Source organism: Ailuropoda melanoleuca, chromosome 12 (assembly GCF_002007445.2).
Source record: "Ailuropoda melanoleuca isolate Jingjing chromosome 12, ASM200744v2, whole genome shotgun sequence".
Lineage (NCBI taxonomy): Eukaryota > Metazoa > Chordata > Mammalia > Carnivora > Ursidae > Ailuropoda > Ailuropoda melanoleuca.
The window spans coordinates 48,683,041-48,705,842 of record NC_048229.1 but is presented as its reverse complement, the minus strand read 5'-3'; the positions used below and the strand labels follow the sequence as shown (position 1 = coordinate 48,705,842).

Genomic DNA, 22,802 nt, shown 5'->3' with positions numbered 1-22,802 from the left:
TCTCCAGGGGCAGTCACGCTTGTGTTGGAGGGACACTGCCTGGTGCCCGCTGACACCGTTTCTCTGCTCCCCCTGCATGGCCGGGCCCAGCTAGTGAGGGATGTGTGGCCTTTCTGGTCCTGGGAATCTTGTTGACACCATCTTCTAGAGGGGCTGTGGGGTGTGGGACTGCATCTGCCTGAAAGGAAGGCAGATAGGAACATTGGAGGCGAGCCTTCCTTTATTTATATATTTATTGGTGGATATCCCCACCCCCATTAAGACATCCCTTTTGAGATGCTTGCCTCCCAGTGTTTCTGACCTGACTCCCTAAGGGAATCGGACACTCTGATCCGGGCAGTGGCTCCGTCCATGTCTTCTAGGGGTAATTCTATTCATGCCACACCAACATTTTAGAGTCCCCCCCCCCAAAAGATGCTTTAATGTCTTGCCTCAAGCCTGCATTTCAGCTAGCTGTTCTTTATCTTTTCTGTTTGGGTTGTAAAACTCTGCAATTAAGAAAATCCCCGCCTCAGATTAACTGTAGCCTGCGTGGGCTCACAAGGAGGCAGTGTGCCATTTCCCTCGGTTTCCTACCTTTCAGGGCCGAGGGAGCTGGGGAGCACTGGGGGAAAGTGGGTCTCAGACAGAGGAGTACCTTTGTTGGGGATGGCACAGGGGCAGAAGTGAGGCAGGACTGGACTTCAGGGCCCCTGGCTCTGTGTCCCTGGGCCTCCCACAGGCCTCTGACGGAGGCTCTTGGCAGGTGGTCAGACGGGTAGGGACGGTCCCTGGTGGCTTGCAAAGTGGGCAGATCCCTGCTCCCACCGTTCCTGGGCCATGGCCCTGTGGGGTCTGGTGCCTCGCCGGGCCCACTGCCTGAGCTTGACAAGTACAGACGCAATTGGCTTTCTTTTCGAGGAGTGTTTTCTTTTCTTTTTTTTTTTTTTTGGTTGTGACCTGTGGGCGTCTGCACTGGTGTCTTGCAGGTTGTGTGAGGGTCAGAGGCTGGGCCAACACTGACGTCAGCCAGTCGATGACACCTACTATGTGCCATGTGCCCTGTCAGGTGGCTGCACTTCCCCCATGCTGCTGAGAGTGGCTGGAGCAGTCACCGTCTGCATTTTGGGGCTCCCACCATCATGGGGGAGACATCCAGCTCCGGGGTGAGCCTCTTCTCTTCTTGTGGCCACTGCCTGAATTTAGGTGAGCGGGCAGGTCACGCTTGCCCCGGGTGCCTCCACCCCTTCCCATCCCCGTTGTCTGCAGAGTCTGCCTGTGGCTGTGGCACTTTGCCTTTACAGAGCGTTTCACAGCCATGTTGTCCTCTGACCCTCACTGCAGTCCTGCAAGGTAATCAGAGCCCAGTGAGTGGAAACTGAGGCTCAGAGCAGGAGGGAGCTGGCTAGGGCCTAGCAGCAGGGAAGCAGGACCAGGCTGTGACATGGCCCATGTGGGGGTGGCTCTTTTCTGAGTCCTTCTAGTAAGAGTGAAATTTGGGGCTGTCTGAGAGGCTTCCAGGTCCAGCTCTTTCCTCCTGGGCTCAGACACTCCTGGATCTCCCCGGCCAGGCCACATGCTCTGAGCTGTCTGCTAGGCTTCGGGCAACCGTCCTCCTGAGTCTGAAAGAAGGAGATATTCTGCCCATTGGGTGTGATGGCCTGGGCCTCTAGGGAAGCCCGTGTGCAAGAGAGGGTAGATTTGACACCATTCTTTACTCTTCCTGCCTCATTCCCTGTGCTTACTGAGGGCTACCATTTGAGGGCTGGGGCCGGCACTAAGGTAAAACCCTTCCCAGACATCATCCCCTTCAATCTTCAAGTCTCGGAGGAAGGCGTCTATTGTTACTGTCTTCTTGTTACAAGTGAGGTTTGTGGCTCAGAGAGGGGAGCTTGTTTTCCCTAGGTCACACAGCATGTATGCAGCAGAGTTGAGACTCAGCCCAAGTCCATGCACTTAACCTCCACTGCCTACTCTTCTTTCCTCCTGGGTGGCCTGGTGCTTGTTGGGGGCAGGGCTGGGGGTGCCTGCAGGATGTGGGATCTGCAGGCACTGGTGAGTTAGCAAAGGAGCTGTTTCCCCAGGCACCCCACCCCCCATACCGGGGCTACCTCAGCTGGCTCTGAGTCTCCTGCCACTCAACTGTGTCTTGGCTGGCTTGCCAGCCTGGGAGGACTCCAGAATTGCACACTCAGCTCCCACTGAGAGCTGGCCCATAGGTTGTGGCCAGTTGAACCGTCTACTCCTACCACCTGTGGTCCTCAGTTTGCAAGTCTGTGAAATGGGAAAGGGTCCTTGCCTGTTTCCTCCCCAGCATTGGGCTGTGGGGTATTGAGGCCTTTGAGAGCTACTGTGTGGGAAAGGGCTGCCCTCCTGGGTCTGTGGCTTTTGTACTCCTGGGAACTGTCGGCAGCCACAGGCCCCCTGTGCACTGGAAGTGCTCCATACGTGGGATTTTGTCCTATTCCATGCAACCCCCCACCATGTGCCTCCCCGCTTCTCCCCAGGAGACCTTCCAGAGGGAAGCCTGCAGTCTGCAGAGCAGGCAGGGGCCATACAGCTGGCAGGGGCAGGAGCCTGCAGCTTGGAGCCCAGCAGACTCCTTTGTGAGCCCGCTCGGCCGGTGCCACCCCATGACATCAGCTCGGGCTCCTCAGCCCTCTGAGCCTCCCTTTCCACATCTGTGGCTTGGGGATAACCGTTGTACTTACCAGGGTGTTGCTGTGAAAATCAGATAGAGTAGGGGTTTGGAAAATACTGTCAGACGGCGTCAGAAGCCTTCTGGAGGTTCCCATCATCCTGGTCAGTTGCTCCTTACACCCTGTTTAATTTCCTTGATTCAGTTTTTCTAGTTCCCTGTCTTCACATTAGGGATTCAGGGTGGGTAAGAAACTGAAAGCTACACAAAGACTAGCGGTCGTCCGGTGGTGTCCCCGACCTTCTGTGTGAGCATCCTCTCGGGCCTCCATGCCCACATGGTCAAACGGAAACAGCACAAACTCGTATGCACTTTGTTCTGCTCTGGGCAGTCTCTACTGTCTCTACTGTCATCAGCACGACCCTTCTGTGAGGCTGCTATTGTTTCCCATTTGACAGAGGGGGAGGTGAAGGCTCAGCGCTAGTGAGCGGTGGAGCCGGGATTTGAACCCAGCCTGGCTCATTTCCCTGTGGGACTGAGCACAGAGGGTAGCTGGCTGGCCTGGAGGCCGCCTGAAGGAAAGGTGAGGTCAGCATTGACCGTGGAGCCCCGGAGTGGCCCTGGCTCATGCTCACCCTGGCATCGTGCACCCCCCCCGCCTTTTTTCCCCTCAGCCCCCCAGCTCCCCTTCCTTGGCCTTTTGCTCCCCCCTCCTCAATTGCCCTAATGACTTAGCCCAGGTGGCAAGTTGCGTGGAAAAAGTACTCCAGGGAAATAAGAGTCCCTGCTACCAGCCTGGGCCTCAGGTGTGTGCACAGCGGCCCTCCCTGGGGGTCTGGTGAGCTGCACCTCCCCCACCTCCAGCTGTGAGGAACTGGAGAGCTGTGTGCACCGTGTGCCTGTGTGTGGTGTATATGACTGTGCGTGACATACGACTGTGCAGAATTGTGTGTGTGTGTGTGTGTAATGCTGTGCGTGTGTGCATGCGTGGTAACCACGGTGTGTGCGGGCATCTGTGTGTTTATGTGTGTGCTGGAGGTGGGTGGTGATGGGCGAGGGGGACGTGTGGACGTTGTGGGGCTGGGGGTGGTGGGGGTTAGCATTACCTTCTTTGCCGGTTAAAACTGTCTTTGTAGACCAGAGTTACACACATGTTTAGATAATTAGAACAAAAGCCAAAAGAACAATTCCATTCAAAGGGATGAAGCTGGGAGGTGGGGGCCCACCAGGATCTGGGGGGTCGAGTTCTGGCTCCCCAGTTCTCTGCGGCCTTCATTGCGTTTTGATCGCGCTATTTAGAAAATCCCTTTGTTGTAGGATAAACTGACATTGGCTGGCGAGTTTCTGCTGTGAAGTTCGCTGTGTTCCGGGGCCCACTCGGGACAGCCAGGCCATGAGGAGCTGATTAAATGAGCTAATTTTCATTTGTTCAGCGGTTACAGATGCAGAGGCCTTTCCATGCCCTTTTCCTGGGTTTTATTTATTTATTAATTTTTTTTTTCTGGAAAGAGAAAGACCTTCAGGACTCCCCTTTTCTCTTCCCTTCCCCCCTTAAAAATAAACATATGAAAACATTTTTAACAAGAACTTGGGCTGGGAAAGCCAGGCTCCGATTTGGGCATAGTGGCTAGAGGTGCCATTGGGGGGCTCCCCGAGCCTGTCAGCCGGGGCGGGGCGGCTAGTCCTGGGCCGCCTGCTGCTGCTGAGAGCAAGGAGCTGAGCCGGATGAGGGGCAGAGAGGTTTGTTGGAAGCAGCCACAGACATCAGTCCCACCTCGGGCCTTTGCACGTGCTGTGCTGGGGCTTGGTTCTTTCTTTGCATCCTTGCTTTATTCCCTTGGCTGATTCTCGAGGTTGCTCGTTCTACAAAACCCCATTCCCCCACTGGCCCATGAGCTTCTCCAGTCATAAGGATCACAGATGCAGGACCTTTGCCTCTTACATGAGGCCTCTGTAGGGCAAGAGCGGGGCCTGCCTCTTCTCTCGCACCCCCAGCTCCAGAGTGCCTGGTGGGTCAGAAGCTTGGCATCGATTTCTGTCCAGTGACCTAATGATCAAATGAATGAATGAGTGAGTGAGTAAACGGGTGGATGACGTCTGCACTCCCTCAACTCTACTAGACCCTAGGCTCTAGATGTCAGGACCCAGATCTCCAGTTGTCATGAGTCCCTGGGCCACCTCCTCATCCCTGCGTCTCTCTTCCTCACTGATGTGCGGTGAGGATTCAGTGTTGAGGGCTGGATCCCCAAAGTGAACATTGTGGGAGCTGGGAGCTCATGCTCGCCTGGCCGAGGGTGAGCCTGAGCCCCGGGGCCGGGACACAGCTCAGGCCCAACGCTGCTGGAAATCTGACTGAAGGCCCGGTGGAGGGAAGCAGGGGGGGAAATTGCTCTGTGAGCTGGCTTTTTACATACAGGCAAGCGGGCGTTGCAGGATAATGTGCCAACAATGAGGGGTGCTCCGAGCACAGAATGGAGGGACTGTGTGCCTGCCTCCAGTTGCCACCCCCCAATCTTGCCGATGCTGCCTGGCCCCCTCTCTGCTCTTTCCTTTTGAACACCACCTTTTGCTGGGTTGGGGCACCTTTTAGAAGCAGCGGGGTTTCCCCTGAAGCTGTGCAGTGGCTGTGGTCCGGCCAGTTTCCGAGGCCTGGTTTCCATTTGCTGAGAGCTCCTTCCCGCAGACAGCACCCCACCCACCCCACCCAGGGACCTCTGAGGGGCTGTCCCCCACCCTGTCCTGGCAGCCCCGGAGCGTCTCTCTGTGTTCCTTCTTTAACCCTGACCTCGGGGACAGGGAGAGGAGCAGTGCTGTCCCAGACCCCCCCTCTCCGCAAGAATCCCAGAGCTGGCGGGGGAGTCCGAGCTTCCCGGGCGCCCCTGGGGCCTGGGGCCCTCAACTGGGTCAACATCTGGCTGAGTGGCTGAGCCTTTGGCCTCCTCGGCCTCCTCCTCCCCACCCTCCCCGAGGCCCTTCCTCTCCCCACTTGCTGGAGGCCCCGCCAAGCGCCGCGGCGGGAGCAGCACACTTTCGACCCGTCCTTTCCCGGCTGAGGCCGAGGGTGGGGATGCGTCCTGGGGCTGAGGTCACCAGTGGGGCAGTGGGAAGCGCCTCTCCAGCCTCGGCTGCCCCACCGCTGGGTGCCGGGAACAAGGGCATCGACCGACTTGTCCTGGGGTGCCCTGGTGAGCAGGGGGAGAGGTAAGCGGAGGGGCGGGGTTGGAGGGGAAGAATGAATAAAACAGGCCAGTTGGTGTCTGCGCTGACCGCCAAGAGTCCCATTAGAGGTTCCAGCTTGTTGGGAAGCGGAATGTTCGTTCAGAGTGGAATCTAATCCAGAAGGAAGGAAACTGTTTTCCTGGAGTGGGCGAGGAAAAGTGAGGGCCTAGGAGGCATTGGTGGTGGGGTCTCAGATCCATGTGGGGGCTGGGGGGCTCCTTGGGGAGCACCCTGCTTTCTGGGTCTGGCGCTGCTCTCCCTGCTCTTCTCCCAGTGCCCCCTCCCCCCAACTCGGTGGCCTCTTGGTCTCTCTGTCTCCTGTGAGGAGGCCTGGCTTATATCTCTCATGACGGTCTGTGTGCCCCTTGGGCTGGTGTGACCCCTAGGCGCCTTGGCTCCCCCCTCCGACCCTCATGTCTGCCCCCCTTCTCTTGCACTATAGTTTTTGGCCGGGAGCGGGGAGGCTGCCGGAGCACTGGCTTCTGGGCCCAAACTTGCCACCCACAAAGCCAGTGTGGCCCCGAGCCGTCACCTCCCAGGCTCTGGTCTCCTCGCCAGCACAGAGAGGACATGCCAAGAGCGCAGGGAGACGGGTCTCTGGACTGTTGATCCCCGGACCACGATTCCTGATGGATTCCGGGGGGCCCCGTGGGGTGGGGGGACCTCGGCGGTAAGCGGCTGTGTGTCGAGGCCAACCACTTGTTCTCTTCAGGAAGGAACTGGTGAGTTTCTTTCTGTTTATGTCGTAACCAGGCTACCGAGGTGGCAAACGGGTTCTGCAGTTACACAGCGTTTCAGAAGCAAATTGATAGGATAACGTGTTATTATTGGCTACTGGGTTAATAGCTATCTTGGCAGGAGTACCAATCCTGCGTGGCGTTGCTGGCACGGGTGTGAGAATGGCGCCATGGGGTAGAGGGGAATGGTGGGTGCATTTTGCACCGAGCAGCAGACTGGGGAGGACCCCAGGGGCACTGCTTTCAGACTGCTCAGCCCCGATGAGCTGTTGCCGAAACCAAGATCAGAGAGGTTGAGAGACCAGCATCAGGTCGCACAGTGAGTCGATGTGGGGTTGGACTTGAGGTCCCCGTGGGAATGAATAGCTTGGCCAGTGATCTCTGAGGGCAGGACAAGTGCCTTCACCCTCAGCATCGTGTTGGCATCTCGGAAAATGGAGGTTTGGAACGTACCCAAGTTAGCTGCTCGAGCTTCAGGGCTTTGCCTCTGCTCGTCCCCCTGCCTGGAATGCTCTTCCTCCAGATCCCCCCTTGGCTTGTCTTCTTGCTTGCTTCGGCTCTCTGCTCAGCTATCACCTTGTCACCTGTCCAGAGCGGCGCCTCAGCCATCCCGCCCCACGGTTCTTCATAGTGCTACCTGGCCTCTTGTAGACGAGTCACGGCTTCAGTACCAGCTCCTCTCATTACACTGTAGGCTCTCTGAGGGCAAGGACTTTGTTATGCTTTTCGACCCTGTCCCCAGAGCCTGGACCCGGGCTGGTAGAGTGGGCACTTGTAATACTTGTGGCAGGAATAAGCAAATGTAAATTGCAGTGTCATTTAAAACGATGGCTGCCGTGTAACAGATGACTGTTTCTCCCTCCTCTTGGAGGACAGTGGGTGTTGGGGGATCCTGTTATTCCTGTCCCTAAGAGGTGGTCCGCAGCTCCTCCCTTAGGGCTTGTGTTGACAATTTTCTCTTGCTAAGAAAGCTTAGAAGGGAATGAGTTCCCCACTACCAGAGGGACCCTACCTTTCTTGTAGAGGGGATTTTAGTCCTGGGTGCAGAGGTGAATTGTGTCCCCTTGCAGGCTTTTCTATTTGTGGGCTCTGTCATGGGCTCAGTGGTAAGACGGGGCGGGGAGGGGGGGAACGGCTATCGCTATCACATGACATTAGTGGCTTTTGTTCCAGACCCAGGGAATGGTGGTGTGGGGACGTGGGAAATTAAGCATACTCATGGGAAGGGCAAACTGGGAGTGGGAATGGTGAGCCCTGCAGTAAACCAGGGGTCTTCCTAGTGGCTTTTGTTCTTGCTGCCCCAGGTCTGGAAGTGACACACAGTGATATGTTCATTGAGTATTTCCCATGTACCTGGCGCTGGGCCGAAGTGCTTAACCTGGGTTATCTGATGCAATCCTCACCACAACCAGAGGAAGCCGGGAGAAGTTCAGAAACATGACTGAGGTCACACAGCTGGTCAGTGGTGGAGCTGAGACGTGGACCCAGGCTCTCTTGGTTCTGGAGCATTCCTGGACGTGGTCCTGATGCTCCTAGGATGGGTGCTCCATGGAGCAGGGCTTTGTCGGCTGTGTTCGCTGCCCCAGCATGTGGGGAGAGCCTGGCAAAGAGGAGGTACTCAGGAAATATTTGGAGAATGAATGAACGAATGCAGGGAGTTTCCTAAGATCAATGGGGCGTGATCACTTATAACTGTTGGCCAACCAGGACAGTGGTGGCCGGGAAGGGGTGACACCCACATGGGCTTGGCTGGTTTGACTTCCTCCCAGAAGGACTTACGAGGGCATCTGCTTGGCTGTGGGTTCCTAGTGGGAGGGCACACTTGTTTGTAGGTGCTGGGTGGTTCGTGGGAAGGTCTTGGAGGTCCCTGGTAGGAAGACATGCATGCACATTCATGCACGTGTGGGTGTGTGTGTGCATGCCTGTGTGCACGCATACCTGCTCACACCCAGCCTCAGCCTCCAATGTGTTGTGTGGAGAGGCCACCATCGGAGGGGTTTTACCAGACAAAAATGCATCCCCCCCACATTGCTGAGTCTGTACCTTCAAGAACATGGCATCTCAGCCCATTATCTTATTAAATCTAGCCATTTGTTCTGCTCTGGTCTGGTCTATTTAAGGAGGTCCCCCACCCCAATTCTTCCCTCTTCTCTACTGCTGGGGTCTCCTTTGTTTTAATGCCCTTTCTCCAGGGATTCAGGCTGAGGCAGGGTAGCTGAGCTCTGCCTCCATCCCTGCACCCCCTGCCCCTCCCCATACCTTGCTCTCTCCCCAGTTCCAAGAGGTTCTTTCAAATTAAAGAATGACCGATGCGTGCTGCACTGAAGACTGGACTAATTACATTCTGCCACCGTGTGCAGACCCCCAGGGACCTCAGTAACACTGGACAGGCTCTGCGGGGGGCAGCCCTTCTTGGCCAGGTGGTCAGGCTAGTGGTCAAGCTCATTAACTCCTTGGCTTCCAGCTGGAACCTCTACCCCACCAACCCCTGGCTTCTGCCTGTCAGGAGCCTACTGGCGTCGGTCCTCGTACCTTCTAATTTTTCTTCTTTTAAAGATTTTATGTATGTATGTATGTACATATGTATGTATTTAGAAAGTGGGGTGAGGGGGCAGAGGGAGAGGGAGGAGAGAGAATCCCAAGCAGACTCCATGCTGAGTGTGGAGCCCAATGTGGGGTTCAATCTCACGACACTTAGATTGTGACCTGAGCCAAAATCAAGAGTTGGAGGCTTACCCAACTGAGCCACACAGGCGCCCCTCCTTGTACCTTCTTTGTGATTAGCTTCGTCATTCATCCATCCTTCCGTCCATCCATCCATCTATCCGTCTGTCTGAGCATCATTCATTTATTCATGCCATGGTTACCAAGTGCTTCTTCTAGGCCAAGAGCTGGAAGACACTCTTTCATCCATTTGTTCATTATTCAATCATCCAGCAGATCGTTGTCACCAGGCACCTTGTGGGGGCTCCCAGGGATCCAGAAATGTGAGGCTTTTTAGAATTGTGTCCAGGCACTTCTAAGCCAAGAGCGTCCTAATAACATCCTTGGAAGACGAACAGTGGTGTGAGAGGTGCTGTTCGGGCACAGTGCTGGGTGAAGCAGTAGGGGGTCAGTCCATTCGTAGCCAGCACCCGGCAGGTGACCTGGCTGAATTTCTTGTCATTGGTTCATTCTATCATGGGACCTACTCTGTGAGATGAGCTGGTACCCAGCCCTGCTGGGGACAGTGGCTCCCGGCAGGCAGTGGGACTAACATTACCCTCAGGGATGCCGCTCACCTGAGCTGGGCTGGAGCCAATGTCCCCCCTTTCCGGATGCCCCTGGGAGGAGGATGTCATTGCCCGCACAGGGATGTATTGCATGCAGGATCCCGGGTGATTGATCACTTTCCAACAGCGTGGTCTGTCTCAGCTCATACTTTCTGTATTATGTCAATCTTCTCAGACTCCTTGGTGGTGTGCGTGTGTGGTGGTGGTGGGATTCCCATAAATCCAGCGATGAGATTGACGAATCGGGCAGCTAGATCCTGCCGGCTCTGCAGGATTCTGCCTTGGGGCAAGTCCCCTCCTCAGATGTCAAGGGCTCCGTGTCCCCCCCATGCACAGTGAGTGGTCCGCTGGGCAGGCCTCAGGTCTGTTTTAGCAGTCTGAGCCTCAGCTTCCTCATCTGTAAAATGGGTCTAGTGAAAGGATTATATGCGGTTTACATGCATTAATACAAGCAAAACATTTGTGACCAACAATTTAACGAACTAAATAATTAATTAACATAATTAACTAATAGTTAATTAGTTAACTATTAGTTAATTTAGTTAATTTAGTTAATTAACTAAATAATTAACATAAAAATTAGTGTGGCATTATAGTAAGTGCTCAGTAAATAGAGTTTATGTTGATGATCTTTAAGTCTGTGTAGAGAGTAGGCACGGCGTGGAGCCCGGTGAGGTTTCCACATGAGGAGGTGGTGGCCCATTTGGTCTAAGAAAGTAGAGGTGGGGGGCAGGGACAGTGCAGGGGCACCTAGAGAAGGGTCGGTGAGGCTGAGAAGGGACCAGGGGACTACACACCCCAGTCGTGATGTCTAGGACTTCAGGTGCTCTCTCCACATTTGGAAACTCCCCCAGGGGGAACTCCCCCAGCCACAGCCACCTCTGGGGGGTGCCAGCCCTGCGATGGGGGGCTCCTCCTTCTCACTGTGGTCCTAGGCCAGGTGGCCACCTCCCCGCGGCTGGGCCTCTGGAGACTTCCTCGGGCCTTGACGGCTTGCTTTGATCTCCCTCTCACCACAGGCAGGGTTGGGGCAGCCTTCAGTCATCGAGGCTTGAAAGCTGTGTAACAAAGCCCAGGATGGCAATTTTTCTGGAGGCTGAAACAGGAAAATCCAGGGAAAATTGAAATTTTCTCTGTTGAGTCGCAGATGTGGATGAATATAGAGGGTGAGTGGGACCCTCAGAGTGGCTGTGTAGCTGGCACCAGCACATCCGCAGGAGTCCTAGGCCTCTCCCCTCCCCGCGGGGCTCAGGCCACCTCCCTCCCTCTGCCTGCCACCGCCCCGGAGGCTCACACCTACAGGGGAGAGACGGACACACAGACGGGCAGTCCTGTGTGAAGCGTGGGCCTGGGCCCCTCTCTGGGATTCACAGCCCTACCTCAGGTGGTTCAAGCAACTTTTTTTTTTTTTTAAGTAATTTTGTGTATTTTGATGGATGTTACATAAACATCATAGCCATCACTTTGTCAAGACGGTTATTCAGGATTATGCATGGGAATGTAGTATGATCAGGTCCCAGGCAAATGAAAGGCAAAGCTGAGAGTATGTGTCAGGCACAGGTCTTGAAGGGGGCCTCTCGGTGACCGGAGCCTGGCAAGCTTGCCCCAGCGAGGGGCTGGACAGACTCCACTTCCAGGGCAGTGCCACCCCCCTCCCCACCCATCCCAGAGCCTGAGGCCAGGACTTGGGTGCAGGTTCTGTGATGGGGAGGTGCTCCCAGGAGGGGGTTGGGAGGGGTGGAGAGAGGGAGACGGGGAAGGGGGAAAGGTCCACACTGGGGAGGAGTCCAGGTCGCTGCTGCGGACCCCAGGCTCATGTCCCCTGGGCTCTCTATACATGTGCCCCTGGCTCCAGTCCCCCCTTCGGTTGAGGGCCACCTCGGGGTGGGTGGCATCAGCTCCCTGCTCCCGGGCTGAGCGGGAGTGAGGTGGAGACATGAGGTGGGAGTTTGGGGTGATCTTCAGGCCTGGGGCTCCAAGCGTCTGCCGTGGCTGCAGAGGCAACTGGGTGCCAGTGCTGTGCTGCTACGCGTCGTCCCTCCAGCCCTCAGTGTTCTCCTCTGTAAAATGGAGCCAAGCTCATAACGGTCTCAGTTCGTTGCCGAGAGGATAGCTGGCACCTGTCGGTACAGAGAGTGAGTGCTTTGGAGGGGAACCTCTGTCCTCCCAGATGCTGGGAGGCCCCTCACTTCTCCATTGCTGGGGCCTGGCCCCTCGGGCTGGGCCTTGGACAATCTGACTGAGCTTCGGCAGCAGGTCCGTGCTTCCAGGTTGGGCCGTGTGCACGCCTTGTCCGTGGAGGTGTCTGGGCTGAGAATGCGGACACGGCCCAGCCATCCTCTGGGGATTCTCGGCGGGGCATCCAGCCTGGGCTCTGCATGAAGCTGTCTCCATGGGGGGAATGTTCATGCTCCCGAGCCTGGGTCACCTGCTCTGTTTCTGTCCCACAGGTAGAATGATTTATGCACACGCATCCCCCTGTGCTAAGAGCACAGATGCTAAGGTCAGGTGAGCCATATTCAAAGCCCAGCTCGGCTGTATCTGATCTGTAAGATCCTCGACATGTCAATTAATCTCTGTAAGCCTCGGTTTTTCTCATCTGCAGAATGGGTTTGACAGTAATGACTTGTCAGACTATGTGAATATTAAATGAGACAGCATGTGGCATGGAGCAAATACTCGAGAAATATTTAGCATATAACATATGTCATTTATTACCCAATTTTATGTGCACATATAGCATATATGTACATACGTAAGATGCAACATACATATTAATTTTTTTTCAATGTCTTCTCTAAGCTCCAAGTTCTCAGAGGCACCACGTGGTTTTCTCTGATACTGGGTTTTGTGAAAATCATAATTGGAATTTGGTCATCTGTTCATTTCCTTGCTCATTCTTTACCTTCACTGAGCCAGCTCTTCCTGTGTCCACACCTCCAGGGAGAAAGTCGCATATATCAGCTGCATTCTGGAAAGGAGGCAAGGGGAGCCCAAGGCTGAGGGTTTTCCCAAGGTCACACAGCGGCAGGGGGGCTGAAAGCAGCCCCAGGACTAGGGTGCTAGTCCACTGCTGGTCCATTCCGCTGTGAGGGGCCCTGGGCCAGTCTCCTGGGCTGTGGCCAGACTGGGAGGGGACGGTGGCAGCCCCTGTGTTGTGAGTTCTGATTCTCGCAGGGGCCCTCCTCAGGGAGCGCTGACTTGCAGAGGCCTCCCGATCCTGGCTCAGGCCCCGCCCACATGCCCCAACCGTGACCTCCCCCTGGCACCTGCCTGGGTTGCTGTGAGCTTGGAGAGCCGGAGAGCCGAGTGGTGGTCTCTGGGGACCGGGGGCAAGGCCTGAGGGGTGGAGGGCTGCCGAGGCAGGGCTGTTCTAGCAGTAGGCTCCTAGGACAGGTGTTTTCCCAGCCACCACTCCCAGGTACTTTCTTTCACACCTGCTCCCGGAGGAGCTGAGGCTGGGTTCACTGTGACATCCCCCAGGGCCTTGGGGACCCGGCTCCCTAGGTGAGGACCTGGCTGTCACAGGGGCGGGGGCCATGGCACACCTGGCCCCTGCCGGGTTCTACATTATATAGAACCTCCGAAGAGTCTGAGGGATTTTGGGGAGGAGAGAAGGGGTTGGAAGTTGGCTTATCCTCACTCCGCCTGGTCAGGTTCTGCTTGGTCTGCTGTCAGAGGGCTGGCTGTGGACGTGGCATGTGGGTTCCAAGTCGAAAGACCTTAGCTTAGAGCCCCCAGGTAACTGGGGGCGGTGGTGGGAGGGAGTGGAGACTTGCCCTGGGTCAGATGAACAGAACCCCCCTGGGGCTACCTTGTTCACCCCCTTGGCTCTCAGGGCTTCAGCTGCACGCGCTCTCAGAGGGAAGCCTTAGAGTGACCGTGTGATGAAGTCTTTCACGCTCACTTGGACACTGGGGTGCCGGTCCTTCATCGGCCCCGGCCATGAGTTCTGCGAGATCTGAGTATTCCTGGTGCAGTGATTTACCTAGGATTTTCTGTTGAGTCAGTTCTGTTTCCATACTTAAATTAATTCATTTATTCATTCTGCAAATGGAAAATCAGTATCCTTTGCTGCATGCAGACGGAAACCTTAAAAATCAATTAAAAACAAGCCTAAGGAAAAAGGCCCGCATTCATGCAGTTCCAGCCGGGAGCCGTGAGGTCCGGAGGTCTCTGAGCCTGGGGTCTGTTCTCTTTCCTTGCTGGAATTTCCTTGGCTGCCCCCTAAAGTCATCGTGGGTCCCAGCAATGGGGCATTTCCCATGTGTTGGGAACATGGGTCAGTGGAGATCCTACCTCTTCCGCGAAGCCCGATTTGTGTGTCCCCGTGTCTTCCAACGTGGCGCCTCCTCTGTGCTCGCTCTTTCCTGATCCTGCCCAGCACTGAGCCATCTGGCACCCCTGGCGTTCCCTGAGGGAAAGCTCCCTATGGCCCTACAGAGGAGCATGGGCTGTGCATTCTTGTGTACACCCCGCAGACCCCAGGATGTACTGGCCTGCCTTCTTCTTAGACCCCAGCAAACATCGGAAGATGAGGACCTGTTAGCCACGCAGGAGACTTCCGCTGGGATGCCTGGGAAGTGGGCAGAGCTGGGTCCTGAGTAACAGGTTGGGTTTGGGGGAGCTGTGACCGGGGGGAGGGGGCAGCCTCGATGACCACGATGGCCCAAACAAAGGCTCAGAGGCCAGGCGAGGCACAGTTGTGGCTTTGAGGGTATTCTGATTAAATGTGGGGGTAATTCCAGAGTCCCTCCATTAACTGCTGTGCAGCTCAGGGTACTTGCTCTCTCACAAGCATCTGATCTGTAACATGGGAGAAATCACGGTATTCACCATATAGGATGGAGGTGAGGATTTAATGAGGTAAAGCTTACAGAGAGCTTGGCACCATGCCAGGCACACACAGAGGGCTCTGCAGTTGCTGGCTGAAATGTGGGACTGGGACATGGGCATTGGGAGGTAATACCAGCCTGCAGTTCAAAAAGTGGCTCAGACCATATCCCAGGCTGGAAAGGATGCCAGGGACACAGGGATGTCCCAAGGACTCAAAATAGGCAGTGATACCAAGAGCCACAATTCAGGGTGAGAAATGGCCCAAAGGCTGTGCCCCAAGGTCAGGGAGAGGTACTGATGGTGACAGGGAATCAGGGAGGGCTCCCTGGAGGCAGTGTCATGAAGGAACCAGTGCCTGTTAGCCAGGACAGAGCAGGTTTGGTGAAACAGTATGTGTCACTCACTCCCTCCCCACAAAAGAGAAAGAACACCCATTCCCTTTCAAAGCCTCAGATGGAGACCCAGCTCTCAATGCCACATGCCCTTTTCCCTGAAGTCGGCAGAGGAGATGGCCGAACCCTTCTCAGAAGCATCGGGGACTTCCAGAGCGTAGCTCCGACTTCTGCAGCTCAAACGTAGGGAAGGGAAGAATGCTATCCAAACAAGCTTAATCCCAATCAAAGGATTATTTTCTTACAGAAAAGCTTCACCTATACTTAATAGTTTTAAATTGTTCCGGGTACCAATTAGACTTTTAATTTTGCTGTTCCCTCCGGCGGCTGGAGGATGTGTGTGGTTTGCGTTTAATCAGAGCTGATTTTTTTTTTTTTTTAAGTGGTGGTTCCGGGGGGAGGGGAGGAGAGGAGACGAGGATAGCATTTCGGGGTTTCCTCCTGGTCCTGCCAGGGCCCGTGTCTCCAGCGCTTCCCGAGTTGGGAGATCTGTGTCGGGGCAGCCGTGGGTGTCTCCAGAGTGCCAAACCAAAGTCCCCTCCTGCCAGCCTGAAGGCGGGTCGGGGTTCTGCTGCGGCAGTCCCGCCTGGAGAATCCAACGCCGAGTTAAATATATGGATTATCCCCAAATTTCTGCAGCAATAGGGTGAGTTATTATTGATTCACAGAGCACGACAAAACATCGCTGCATGAATTAGCAAGCAGCTGTTTCTAATTTGAGTTTAGAACGGTACACAGAGGAACTTGTTTCTCTGTTCACTCCTTTCATTTATAATGAATTTTAATCACCGCTACAGGTGAGAAAAATGTAGAAACAAGCTTGTATCTTGTGGAAGAAACAAAGGAGAGACAGATGCTAACAGATTTCCAGTCTGTGATAAAAGGGATGTTTTGGTACACTTTACATGTAATTAGAGCGCAGCTGTTTCCAGTCCCAGGTCCACGAACACGGCCGAATGTGGGCTCTGCCGATCTCCAAAGGGAGTAAAGAAAAACAGTGATTCAACCCCGAAAGCATTTTGCTTTCTCCCGAGTGGAGCAGTGAGCCCTTGCGCTGGCCCTTGGCGGTGCTGTTTTGTGGAAGCTCTCGGAGGTGACTTCACAGGACGCTTTCTCCCCACCCTGCGGTGGTGGGAGGAGGGCAGTGAAGTCGGGGTGTGCGGGGGGGGGCCCGGGCCAGGCGGCTGGTGCAGAAGGCCTTCACGGCCCCTCTGCTAGCTGCAAGTGCCCGTCTTTGGGGAGTGTCTCGTTGGGGGCAGACCGAGGGGCTCTTCTTCCCTGGCAGGACCTGATCGTGTCATTCCACACTCGCTAGTTTGATCACAGTTAACTCTCCAGTGAGTTGACGAGGGCTGGCTTTTTCCTTGCCTTTTTTTTTTTTCCTGGTCCGTTTAATTTCTGCAATAAAACTCAAACTCAATTGCATTTTCAATATCGGTGCTGAGTAAATTTGTCTAAGGGATAGAGCACCTGGGCAGGCTGTGCATTCTGCGACGTCAGAGGCTTCAGGGGGATAAGCGGAGGCCTCCTTCCCGTCCCGTGTGTCCAGCGGTCCTTTGGAGTGGCAGCCCCCGTGGGTGCAGGGCAGTCACACCTCATCCCCCGCCCCCTCCACTCTGATCCACGCCCTAGCAAGGCTGCTGGGGCCTATTCTCTCCATCTGTATGAGGGGGTTGGGCTGACTGCTCTGGAAAGCTCCTTTCTCTCTGATGTCCTGGGATTGTAAATGGTAGCGCCCTGTGGGCCTTTATGCAGGTCAAGTGTCCTTTGCTTTGAAAACCCGCTTCTGTAGGGTTAAGTGCTGGCCCTTAACTTAGACGCTCCTGGTCATTAATCAGGACCCAGGAAGATGGGACAACTCCTTGTCTTGTGTCCATTCAAACCAGTAGGGCTGTTGCCTGCCTCTCTCTCCCTCTCTCTGTCCTGTGACCTTATATTGATTGGGGGGGGATAGTAGCCAGTGACTATCTTTATTTTCTACATTACAGAGAATTTCTCATATATAACACCTTACAGATATTCACTTACTTCGTCTGCATAACATCCCGGTAGTTGGGACCATTATTATTCCCATTTTACAGATGGAGAAATAGAGGCAGTCTCCTTCTCCTTTAAGAAAAGGCCTGAAGTGAATGTGGATTTTAAAAGAAAAAACATCAGGAGTTCTCGATTTCTAAATGTTGATGTTTTTACAAAATAACCGATAACTGGGTGGGGTTAACCGATAACTCTGGTGGGAGGATGGCCATGGTGATCTGTGTCCCACTGCTCGGATCATCATTTCTCTCAGTCCAGCTGGCTCAGAGCCCTTGGGCTGGGAGTCCGGCCCCAGCTTTTCCAATTATCATCTGCTTTCTGACATTGGGATGTGACCTAACCTCTCTGTTCTGGTTCCTCACCCGTGGGGTGACCACAGAGCGTAGCGTGTAAACCCAGCTACTTGGAGTGCGAGAGAGGGACACTAAGTGGGTGGGGTGCTGGGCTGCACCCGGGTTACCTGGGTGTGTGCCACGCTGCCTGCTCGTAATAGGGGGAAACCCACCAACACTGCAGTGTCACCGAGCTGCTCAGTGTCGAATGGGATCATGGGTGTGCAGCCGCTGTGCAGAACTTGAAATGCCACACGATGAGGGCATTTACAATGGATGATACGATGAGGGCGTTTACAATGGATGATACAGTTATACAGCAACTGCCTTCTTTAGCCAACGTTCGTGGAATGCTTACAGCATACACACCGTTGAATGCTTACAGCATACGTGCATTACCCATTTTGTGATCCCCATCCAGTGGGTGAGGAAATGGGGGCTCAGAGAGGTGCATTGACTTGTCCATTGTCACACAGCCAACGAGTGGCAACTCAGTCTAAGCAAGCCTGTATTGTTCCCCATGGCTCTGCTGTCTCCCTGTTGCTGACATCTCTCCGCAGTTGACCAAGTCTCTAGGATTATGATTACGCTGGTGGTTTGGGCTCCCGGAAGGTTTACTAAGGCTTTGATGGCCACTGTTCGCTGTGAGGTGGTATTTCAGCACAGCCCCGAGCTGGCTGGAAAAAGGCATGCCTGGTCATGGCTTTCAGTCTGCAGCCTCTCAGAGTCTATGTGCTAAGTGCCCCTTTGAGGCTGGGCAGAGAACAGGGTCCCACTCTTTACCCTCCAGGACCCGCTGGAGAAGAAGCCCCAAGGGTAAGAATACCTTCCCCCTTTTCTCAGTATTGGGCTGCTGACCTCTGCATGCCTATCCCCACCCCCATGCTGCCTGCCTGCCCCCCAATGCCCCAACCCATTTAGTTTTTATCCCCAAATTGAAAGAAATATCCCCCCTTCCCCTTGCTGCGGTCTCACTGGGGCTGCTGAGATCCTATCCACAAAGGCACTCTGAGCTCCCTGGAGGTGGGGAGGGTGAAGATGAGCTGCTATTATCTTTGCTAATAGCATAGTTCTAATTTAAGATTTCAGGTAGAGTCACGTCAGCTTCTGGTAGCCTCCATGGGGCTCCTTGCCCTACCTGTAAGGAAAGACTCTCCAGCTTCCCTGTCCCCTTCCTTCCCAGGGTGGATTCTTGACTTCGCAGGTGTTGGGCCTCTATCTCTTACATCGTACCCCCATCCGTCCCTTTAGGGAAACCAAATGTCTGCAGGCAGGACTGACTATCGCCCTGATGAAAGGGGCTTTTTGTTTTTTTCTCTTTCAAAGTGCTTCAGACCGGCAAAACATTGGTTTAGTTGCAACTTTAGACAGTGACTGATGGACAGGTCAGGCAGAGAAGAGCATAGCCACCTAAGAATGCTGAGTGCTTTCTGTACCCCTCAGAGGACCAAGCATACGGAGCAGCCTTGACAAATAAATGCTCAGTGAAAAAAATACCTAAACCGGCGGCAAGCTGGGATTCCTACTACCTACCGTTCCTCATTCCTGTACCCAGGGCAGACATCACTAATGGATCACAGACTCTTAGAGCTGCAAAGGCTCTCGGAGACCAATTCGTCGGATGCCTTCTCTCGAGAGCTGGGGAAGTAAAAACACAAAGAGGGAATGTGCTTGCCTGTGGTTATGCAGTGCCAGAATCTGAACCCAGTCCAATATGATCTCATTCCCTATGGCCTGTGGCTCTATGCTCTGGGCTTACAGCCCCACCTTCTGTGCTCAGAAATCTACCCTCTGGCTGGGGCTTTGCCTTCTGGGCTGGCGGTTCCACCCTCTGAGTCATCCTCCCCCCCCTTTAATGAAAGGTAGCACATGTTTGCAGCTGAGTAGTTTTGTTTTATTTTATTTTATAGATTTATTTATTTATTTTAGAGAAGAGAGAGAGAGAGAGTGAGCACACGTGCAGAGGGTGGGGCGGGGCAGAGGGACAGGGAGAGAATCCGGAGCGTCTCCATACTGAGTGTGGAGCCCGATGTGGGGCTCGATCTCATGACCCTGAGATCATGACCTGAGCTGAAATCAAGACTTGGATGCTTAACCCTGTGCCACCCAGGAGCCCCCAGCTGTGTAGTTTATTAACTTGTTTCCTGCTTCTAGAATCATGGGAGTCTGACAGCCTTCTTTCTTTCATCTCTGTCCCTTTTGGTACAAGTTGGCTGTATTTCTGTGATAGCAAGTTCTCAGTAACCTTGTGGGCCTCCGGTGTATGTCATGGGGATCCACTCTATCAGACAAGAGGTTTCTCCATAGATATTTTCTAGATAATCCTATCTTTTCTTTTGGTTTCTACTGAGATGGTTGCAGAGAAATCTCCCCACATTTCCTGGATGCTCTCTGGTTTGATCTAGGGGATCTGTAGGCCACACACTTAATCTTTTCAAAGAGCCTTTCATGGGACTGAATACCCTGAGCTTTTGATTTTCCTGAGATGTTAGCACAATGTACAGTCGTACCCTCAGCCTTCTCTCCAGAGTGCGATTTCCTGTTGGAGACTCTCTTAATTATAATGTCTTTTGCAATGTGGGTAGGCTGAGGATTTCCAAAATGATCAATTCCTGGCTTCCTTTTTGTTTGACAGCTCTGTTGATTTAGCTCTTTCTTCTTGAGACGAAACCAAGCCATGCCTTCGACATTTTGCTTGGAAATCTCCTCAGCTAAATATCCATTTTTATCCATGACAAGTTTTGCTTTCCACATAATTGTGGGACACAACTCCACTGAGCTTTCTGCCATTCTATAATAAGGCTCTCTTTCCTCCAGTTTCCAGGATCATTTTCCTCATTTTCTTCTAAGCCCTCACCATCAGGGCCCTTAGTGTCTAAGTTTCTCTTGACAGTCTGGTCATGACGGTTCAGGTATTCTCTATGACGACTTAGGTTTTCCTTTGTACTCCTCACGTCCTTCTGCATCTTCACTAACAAAGTCATTGACATCCCTATTTCTATGAACTTTTTTTTTTAGAGGGGGGAGGGGCAGAGGGCAAAGGGGGAGAGAGAGAATCCCAGGCAGACTCCGAACCTAGCACAGAGCCCAGAGCAGGGCTCAATCTCACAACCCTGAGATCATGACCTGAGCTGAAATCAAGAGTCAGATGCTTAACCGACTGAGCCACCCAGGCCGCCCCTCTATGAACAATCTTTTTAAGGGGATGTAGGCTCTTCCTACCATATTCCTGAAAATTCTAGCAGCTACTCCCTGCCTGATTCCAAAGCCGCTTCCACACTCCTAGGTATTGATTATAACAGCACCTCTCTCCTGGACCAAAATCTGTATTAGTTTCCGATTGCTGCTGTAACGCGGATCTCACGGGGCTGAAATTGCAGTGTTGGTGGGGTTCCTTTCTGGCTGTGGGTCTGTTTCCATGCCTTTCTAGTTTTTAGAAGCTGCCCACATTACTTGGCTTGTGGCATGTATCATCCCGACCTCTTTTGCCTCTTTCTTCCACATTTTAAGGACTTTTGAGATTACATCTGGCCTACCCAGATAATCCGGGATCATCTCTTTATCTTAAGGTCAGCTCATTAGCAACCTTAATTCCACCTGTAACCTTAATTCCCCTTTGCCGTGTAATGTAGCATATTCAGAGGTTTTGGGGATTAGGGCATGGACATTCTTGGGAGGGGGGTAGTCATTACTCTGCTTCCCACAGCTTCCCAGTTCAGTGCTGCCCTGTTCTGCTAGCCTGCTTTATCCGCCCTCAAGTGTAGAAAGAGGCCAGCTACGTTCATTGGTGCTTGGCCTCAGAGCCAGCCTGGCCCACTGATCCACTGCAGGACATGACTTCGCCTCTTTGGCAGGTGGGATTGTAGAGTGTGGGACCTCTTCCCGGCTCTCCTTGAGCCGTTGGTCCTGGCATGGTGCTGGTACATGGTGGGCCTCAAGCATGAGGGAGCAGCTTTTGCAGTGGGTTGGGCCTGAGCCTGCATTCCGGGCAGGAGAGGCAGGATAATCTGGTGGTTGGTGAGTGAGTGGGGGAGGGTCAGGGGGCCATCAGTCACTCACTGGCGATGTATGCTCAAGGGTTTGCTTTCTTTCTTGGAGCCTCAGTCTGCAGTTATAAAGAAGGGGAATGTAGGGGCGCCTAGATGGCTCAGTCAGTTAAGCATCTGCCTTTGGCTCAGGTCACGGTCTTGGGGTCCTGGGATCGAGCCCCGCATTGGGCTCCCCACTTGTATTCTCTCTCTCTCAAATAAATAAATAAAGTCTTAAAAAAAAAAAGAAAAAAGTAGGGGATGCTAATAGTACCTACCTCCTAGTGTGTGTAAGAATCAAATGAGAACATGCTAGCAAAGAACTTGGCTTATAGAAAATGTTCCATAAACAGTAAGGGCTGCGGTAGTTATGAGTTTAGTCCTGCATCTGTCTGCTTCTTGCCGTGTGGCTCAGTTTCCCCATCTACGAAATAAGATGAGTGATGGTCTGTTAACTTCCTCTTGCTTCCCTCCCCATCCCCCTTGCACTGGTATTGAGTCTACGTGTGTGGATGTCATTCAGTTGAGGAATATTCTGGGATGGACGGCCAGCTTTGATGCCTGGTCAGACTGCAAGGAACAAGGCAGGCATTCTGTCCCCCTGCTGTCTGTGGCCTCTGTTCCCCTCAGGCCTAGTTTGAGACTAGATTCTGTCTCTGGAGGCTGAGCCCCTAGTAGGCACTGAGGAGCCGAGGATTGCCTGCCCGCCCGACCCTGCCCCCCCTCCCCCAACCCGGCCTGGGAGCTCTGGCCTGCTCGCCCCTGGCTCCAGCTGGGCCTTCATATCCTGGGATCCAGGCCCCCACTTGCCTGGGGTTTGCTGGCGGGGGGAAGCCTTGGGCCTCCCAGGGAAGCTGACATCACCACGAGCTGGAAGCAGCCCCGGGAGAAGGCCTCCAAGCTTGTCCGGTGCCCCCCGTGTTCCCTCTGCTGCACCAGGCTTCCAGGTAGTATGGAGACACAGATGTGTAGGGTTGAAGTCTCCCAAGAAGAGATCAGGAATATGGCTAGATGCCCCCCTTGGCTGAACTTGTATCATTTCCGGTCTGGAAAGACACCCGTTTGGGTTCTGGCTGCTCCGTGAGGGTGCAGTCTGTGGTGTGTCCTGAAGCACATTCACTCCTCCTCTCATCTGTACTTGAACAACAGGATTTTATGGACCCTGCCTCAAGGTCTCCCTTTTCAGAGAGGATGGGCAGCTCCTTTCTTGGAGCAGGAAACCTACTGGCCCAAACCCTCTTCTTTAGCACTGGGAGTCAGGAGACGCCTTCCTCCGATTTGCCCAGTGCCCTTGGAACATTCCACATGTATAGACCTGTGCTCACGGCAGAC

The 22,802-nt window shown here is 53.9% G+C and overlaps 1 protein-coding gene across 3 annotated transcripts in view; it reads left to right on the top strand.

Annotated features, from left to right (window-relative positions):
• ZNF423 (zinc finger protein 423) overlaps positions 1-22,802 on the top strand; it is a 337,109-nt gene that overhangs the window by 169,387 nt on the left and 144,920 nt on the right. Inside the window, exon 1 of one of the 3 annotated variants that reach the window (XM_034672641.1) lies at positions 5,526-5,818. The exons of the other annotated variants lie outside the window; for them this stretch is intronic. The gene's annotated coding sequence lies outside the window, so the exon portion shown is untranslated. Of the gene's footprint in view, positions 1-5,525; positions 5,819-22,802 lie in introns of those variants that run through there. 3 annotated transcript variants of the gene reach the window in all.